Below are 7,345 nucleotides of genomic sequence, written 5' to 3' on the forward strand. Positions count from 1 at the left end.
GGCTCACTGCAACCTCTGCCTCCCAGGTTCAAGCAATTCTCTTGCCTCAGCCTCCCAAGTAGCTGGGACTACAAGCACCTGCCACCATGGCCAGCTAATTTTTTTGTATTTTTAGTAGAGATGGGGTTTCACCATGTTGGTCAGGCTGGTCAAGAACTCCTGATCTCAAGTCATCTGCCCACCTCAGCCTCCCAAAGTGCTGGGATTACTGGTGTGAGCCAACATGCCTGGCCTAGCATGAACTTTTGAGGCCCATGGAGGACAATCCATCTGTTGTTCCTCGCTGAGGGCTAAAGTCTGGAGGAGACAGGCTAAAGATGAACCATCAGCGAACACCATGCCTCTCGGTCCCACCAAAGACTAGTTCCACTTCACCTAGCAGGTTGGATTGGATTTTTCTCATGGGCTTCCATCCAAAGATAGTGTTTGTATAGCAGGAGTAAGGGGAAGTTTGAGGGAAAAAGTTTTCTGCCCAGAAATAACCCTCTAGGGAGAAGGGATAGAGAAATGAGATTGGGTAGGCTGGGGTCTCATCCCTGGGACTGTGAAGGCTGGAATCTGACACTCCCATGGGTGTAAACCTAGGCTCTCTGGGAGACTGGGATTCTGGAATGGGAGTTTGAGTAGATCTGGGGGCACAGAGGGAAATTCCTAGGGGCAGAGGGAGAGTCAAGTTCCCCCCTACACCTGGAGGGTGAACTTAAGGGAATGAAGCTCATCCGAGTTGTTCCTGAGGAAGAGGCCACTGTAGAAAATGGCCTCATACAGCTGCCCATTGCTTATGAAGTGGAGATGTTCCAGCCCATGGAGAGATAAGGCAGGAGGGAGGGGCTTAGGGAATTCAAGGCTGGGTGAGAATGGGGAGAAGGGTAGAGTCAGGAGAGAAGAATGGGGTAAGGGACAAGTGGTGGGGTGGGGGGTGGGAAGTTAGGAGAGGATGATGGAGGTGAAGGAGTCCAGGATGGGAGAGAGGAAAATGGGTAATGAAAGGGAATGGTTCTTAGAGGAATGGGGCAAAGATAGCCCAAGTGGGGAACAAGTCTCCCAAGGTGTGGAGGGGTTACAGGTTAGGATCTTTCTGAGGAGACCAGAGGTAGCTTTGGTCTCTGGTTTTGAGGAAGGAGGGGTGGGCCCTGGGTAGGGGAGGGCTAACATATAGCCGGAATCCAGTCATGGCCAGCAGGAAGTAAGCAAGCAGGTGGTGCTGGGAAATGGGCTGAGGGAACACACCATCCCTGCAGAACCTGCACAGGTGGCAGCCAGACAGCTGATCCTGGATAGGAAGAGCAGCACAGCAAAGGCCATGTGTGGTACCTCTCATCTACAATCCCAGCACTTTGCAAGGTGAGGCAGGAGGATCTGTCAAGCCCAGGAATTTGAGACAGCCTGGGCAACATAGTGAGACCTCGTCTCTACAAAAAAATAATAAATTGTTTTAATAAGTAGAGCACGGTGGTGCACACCTGTAGTCCCAGCTACTCTAGAGGGTGAGGTGGGAGGATCGATTGAGCCCAGGAGGTCAAGGCTGCAGTGAACCTTGATCACACCCTGTACTCCAGCCTAGGCAACAAAGTGACACCTTGTCTCAAAAACACAAAAAGAACACCAGAGGAAAGGTGAAGGCAAACACCAGACACATCAGGTAGCCAGCCTTATCTTTCAAGACTTGGGAGTGGCACAGGAGGGAATGTCGTCTTGGGCTTCAGTTAGACATCTGGGTAACTGCTCACTGCTACTTCCTGGGTGTGCACGGTAGGGAGGGAAGTGGCATTGGTGGCCTCTAGAAGCCAGACCTGCAAACACACCTCCTCTTATCTTCTTGTAGATGTTCTACCTGTTTTTCCCTTTGTTTAGTTTTGTTTTTATTTGCAGGGATGGGGTCTCCCTATGTTGCCCAAGCGGGTGTTGAACTACTGTCCTCAAAGGATTTTGCTGTCTTGGCTTCCCAAAGTGCTGGGATTACAGGCGTGAGTCACCACACTCAGCCTCACCTTGTTTTTGTTGTTGTTATTTTTGAGACAGGGTCTCACTCTGTCCTCAGGCTGAAGTGCCGTGGTGTCCTCACAGCTTACTGCAGCCTAGACCTCCTGAGCTCAAGTGATCCTTCTATCTCAGCCTCTGGAGTAGCTGGGCCTACAGGCATGTGCCACCACACCTGGCTGATTTTTGTATTTTTTTTCTGTAGAGACGGGGTTTTGCATGTTCCCCAGGTTGGTCCCCAACTCCTGGGCTCAAGAGATCCTCCCTCCTTAACCTACCAAAGTGCTGGGATTATAGGCATGAGCCATTGCACCAGCCACAGGGACGGCCCTCCTCCTCCTGAGGATAATGAGAACAAAGAAAAGCAAACAGATGATATCTCTGTTTGGGACCAAGAATTCCTGAAAGTTGACCAAGGAGCACTTTTTCAACTTATTCTGGGTGCAAACTCTTTAGACATCAAAGGTTTGCTTGGTATTACATTCAAGACCATTGCTAACACTACCAAGGGGAAAAAGCTCTGGAGGAGATTTTCAGGAACAAAAATGACTTTACTGAAGAGCAGGAAGTCCAGGCACACAAAGAGAACCAGCAATGTGAAGAGAAGTCAGATGTGGCGCTGACTCTGTAGCACTGTGAGGATTGTTCCAAATACGAGTTTCACTATTGTTTATAATCGTGAATATTAGACAAACAGTAGACAAATGCAGCCACAAGTCAATTATACAGGCAGAGTATTGTCCTTATTGCATGTATAGTTTGAGTACAGATTCCAAACCTATAGCTGAGTTTCTTCTAGTATGATAGAAAGTTCCTGTTTTCTTTGCTTTACATAAAACTGAAATGTGGGTCCTCTAAAGAAAGTGGCATTTTGGGCTTTCCCCCTTTTTTGTAAAGTGATGTCTGTCTAGTTTATTGTCCAGTTAACTTTAGTGACCTTTTTAAAAGTTGGCATTATAAGTAAAACAACTTGCAAAACATTTTCTGAAATAGAATTAACAAAATATTATCTTTTTTTTTTTTTTTTTTGAGACAGGGTCTCATTTTGTCACTCAGGCTTGAGTGCAGTGGCTCTAGCTCACTGCAGTCTCAACCTCCTGGGCTCAAGTGATCCTCCCACTTCAGCCTCCCGAGTAGCTGGGACTACAGGTGCACACCACCACAACTGGCTAAATTTTGTAATTTTTGTTCAGATAGGGTTTTGCCATGTTGCCCAGGCTAGTCTTGAACTCCTGCAGCAAGTGATCTTCCCTCCTTGATCTCCCAAAGTGCTAAGATTACAGATGTGAGCCACCATACCTGGTCACAAAATATTATCTTTACTCATGAGTTGGAAACTGGAAAAAGGCTACTTGAAACAAATGATGTGAGTGGGGTTACTAGGATATCTTCTAGCCTCCTAGAGTCAAGGAGTACGACTGGTATTGATTAACCTATATGAAGCAGGACTCCCTTAATTGCATCTGAGGACTAAAAAAAATCCTCTTAGCTTTGAATATATTGCTGAGAGACAGTTACTACACAGCTTTTTTGGTTTTTTTTGAGAAATGGACATGGATAATTTGTTAGCTTTTCAATTAAAAAAGACATTTACTCTGTCCTCACCAAAAAAAAAGGCCACATGTGGTGGCCCATGCCTATAATCCTAGCACTTTGGGAGGCTGAGGCAGCAGGATCATTTGAGGCCAGGTGTTTGAGAACAGCCTGGGCAACATGATAAGATCCTGTTTCTACACAAAATTAAAAAAAAAAAAAAAAAAATAGCTGGGCATAGTTGCAAGTGTCTATTGTCCCAACTACTCGGGAGGCTGAAGCAGAAGAATTGCTTGAGTCTCGGAGTTTGAGGTTGCAATGAGCTGTGATCATACCACTGCAACATAATAGCCTGGATGACAGAGCAAGACCCTGTCTCCAAAATAACTAACTAAAATAAAAATAAACTGATTTTAGAGACCCCTAAGAATCCTATTAGTGCTTCCAAGTGATATGTAAAGACATTATAAGCTTACAGGTAATTTTCTTCACTTTTTTTTTTTTGAAATAGAGTTTTTTGCTCTGTCGCCCAGGCTGGAGTGCAGTGGCGCGATCTTGGCTCACTGCAACCTCAAACTCCTGGATTCAAGTGATTCTCCTGTGTCAGCCTCCTCAGTAGCTGGGATTATAGGCACACACTGCCACGCCCAGCTGATTTTTGTCTTTTTTTCAGTATAGGTAGGGTTTCGCCTTGTTGTCCAGGCTGGTCTCAAACTCCTGACCTCAGGTGATCCACCGCCTCAGCCTCCAAAGTGCTGGGATTACAAGTGTGAACCACCGGACCCAGCCCCTTTTTTTTTTTAGACAGTTTCACTCTTGTTGCCCAGGCTGGAATGCAGTAGCGCAATCTCGGCTTACCACCACAACTTCCACCTCCCAGGTTCAAGTGATTCTTGTGCCTCACCCTCCCGAGTAGTGGGGTTACAGCATGAGTCACCCTGCCCAGCTAATTTTGTATTTTTAGTAGAGATGGGGCTTCTCCATGTTGGTCAGGCTGGTCTTGAATTCGGCCTCAGGTGATCCGCCCGCCTTGGCCTCCCAAAGTGCTGAGATTACAAGCTCAAGCCACCGCACCCGGCCATTTTCTCCACATTTATTCTCTCTTTTAATCCTTAGGACTGTCCTGTGAAGTACTACTATTATCTTTCTTTTTTTTTTTGTGGCTGAGGAAATTGAGACTCAGATGTTACTGAACCAAACTGGGCTCATTTGCCCACGTGCAATGGAAAGCCAAACACCAAAGCATCAAGTTTTTGCAGTGAGAAAAGTTTATTGCAAGTCAACAGGCAAGGAGACAGGAGGAAACTCTTAAATCTGTCTCCCTGAGCTGGGGGATGGATCACGTTTTATAAGTATAGGCTAAGAAGGTGATAACTGATTGGATCTTTCAATGAGGTGATACCAGGAGGCAGGATCTGACTGGATCCTGCCATGGGGTGATGCCAGGCCTCCATCTGATTGAATCCTGGATCCTGCCATGAGGTGTCCACTTCTTAGTTCAGTCCCTGCTCCTTGATCTGAGCACTTAGGTTCCGCCATTGGCTGCATGCTTGGATCATCTTGTCATGCTCAGTTTACATGACCTTCAACCTGGGGGCCCATGGCAACTGAAAAGCAACTCACAACTTTGTTATATAAAAGTTAGACCAGGCCAGGTACGGTGTGAGTGGTGGCTCCCACCAGTAACCCCAGAACCTTGGGAGCCCAAGATTGCTTGAGCCCAGGAGTTCCAGACCAGCCTGGGCAACATGGCAAAACCCTGTCTCTACAAAAAGTACAAAAACTGACAAGGTGTGGTAGCATGCACCTGTAGTCCCTGCTACTTGGACGGCTGAGGCAGGAGGATCACTTGAGATGCGGAAGTCAAGGCTGCAGTGAGCAGTGATTGCACCACTGCACTCCAGCCTGAGTGACAAGTGAGACCCTGTCTCAAAAATAAATAAAGTTGGACCAGATTGGTCTGATGTGGTTATACAGAGAGGTTAAGAAAATTACCTAAGGTTACACAGCCAACAGGTGGTGAAGGTGGGATTAAATTCTTTTGAATTCTTATCCAGTGAGCCTCTAGGTATATTACTGACAGTTCAGAATGCAATCCAAACAGGTCAGTGGCATGCAGAAATGCCCCAGGATTGAGTGGCCAGCTGAGCTTCCTACAAGAAGCAAAGACATCCATAAAATGGAAGGATAGAATTTTAAATACCCCTCCTTTGCTTTCTAACTTTTAATGCTCTCGGACCTTTGGTCACACATCTGCGTTCCCCAAGTCCAGAGGTAAAATTCTGCAGCTAGGCCAGATGCAGTGTCTCACGCTTGTAATCCCAGCACTTTGGGAGGCCAAGACAGGCAGATCACCTGAGGTTGGGAGTTCAAGATCAGCCTGACCAACATGGAGAAATCCCATCTCTACTAAAAATACAAAATTAGCCAGGCATGGTGGCACATGCCTGTGATCCCAGCTATTCAGGAGGCTGAGGCAGGAGAATCACTTGAACCCGGGCGGCAGAGGTTGCAGTAACCCAAGATCACGCCATTGCACTCCAGCCTGGGCAACAACAGTGAAACTCTGACTCAAAAAAAAAAAAATCTGCAGCTAGGGCAGTTCAGTCGTGGCTGGGGTCCTTACTCTGGAGCTGAGAGGAGTCCATGGGGAAAGGTTCTGGCCTAAAGCCTGCAGACCCATCTTCTTTCTAGTGCCAGCTCTCTTATCTGCTAGGCAAGGAACCAGTATGCTGTTTGTAGCTTAGTTTTCTCATCTGTAATCTGAGCATCATAACCCCTGCCCTGTGGGCTTCAGGGATAGGAGGATCAGATGAAGTGACTAACAGGGAGGTGCTTTGAGGTATGAAATGCTCTTCAGTGTGTGCAGGGGAGAGTGGAAGCTACCCAAAGAGTCCCCAGCATTGTGGCTCCAGCTTGGCCTGGAAGAGCAGTACCGCCTTGGGCTGGGATCAAACCAAGTCCTCTTTCCACTGTCAATGCCAGGATATGGATTCAGTTTATTGTTCTTGACCCTTTTCTAGTGACCAAAGCTTTGAAAAGGTTCTGCACAGCATCAGGGACCTTGCCCTTCAGCTCAGTATGGAGAGGGACCAGCTGGACCAAGAGCTTCCGATGCTTGGTGGCAACATCCAGGCTACCCTGGGGAAGTAAGGGAGCTTGGACAGGAAATGCAAGTTTATAGCCTAAAGTGCAACCTCAGTCTGAGCCTGGTGAAAGCCCTCCTGAGACTCTGAGCCTTTCTCTGGCATCCTGAATCTGACTCACAAAAGACAGCCTTTACCCAAGATCTAATATCCATCCCTCCTTAGGGAACTGTGGGGGAGACCTCACTCTTGTACAGTGGATGTGTTTCCTTGGGCTGCTATAACAAATTACCACACACTTGGTGGTTTACAGCAACAGAAATTTATTATCTCACAGTTCTGGAGGCCAGAAGTCCCAAACCAAGGTGTCAGCAGTGCAGGTTTGTTCGGGAGCCTCCAGGATAGAATCTGCCTCATGCCACTTTCCCAGCTTCCAGTGACTGTCGGCAATCCTTGGTGTTTTTGGTTTGTAGACCCATCATTCCAGACCCATCTGCCTCTGCCTTCACATGGCCTTCTCCTTCTGTGTCTCTGTGCTTTCTTCTTTTCTGTCTTACAAGAAAAACTCATTATTGGGGCAGGGCACAGTGGCTCATGCCTGTAATCCCAGCATTTTGGGAGGCTGAGGTGGGTGGATCACTTGAGGTCAGGAGTTCAAAGCCAGCCTGGCCAACATGGTAAAACCCCATCTCTACTGAAAATACAAAAATTATGAAAAACACTATGGAAAAAACAAAAAAAAAAAA

Source organism: Cebus imitator, unplaced genomic scaffold (assembly GCF_001604975.1).
Source record: "Cebus imitator isolate Cc_AM_T3 unplaced genomic scaffold, Cebus_imitator-1.0 Scaffold71, whole genome shotgun sequence".
Taxonomy (NCBI): Eukaryota; Metazoa; Chordata; class Mammalia; order Primates; family Cebidae; genus Cebus; species Cebus imitator.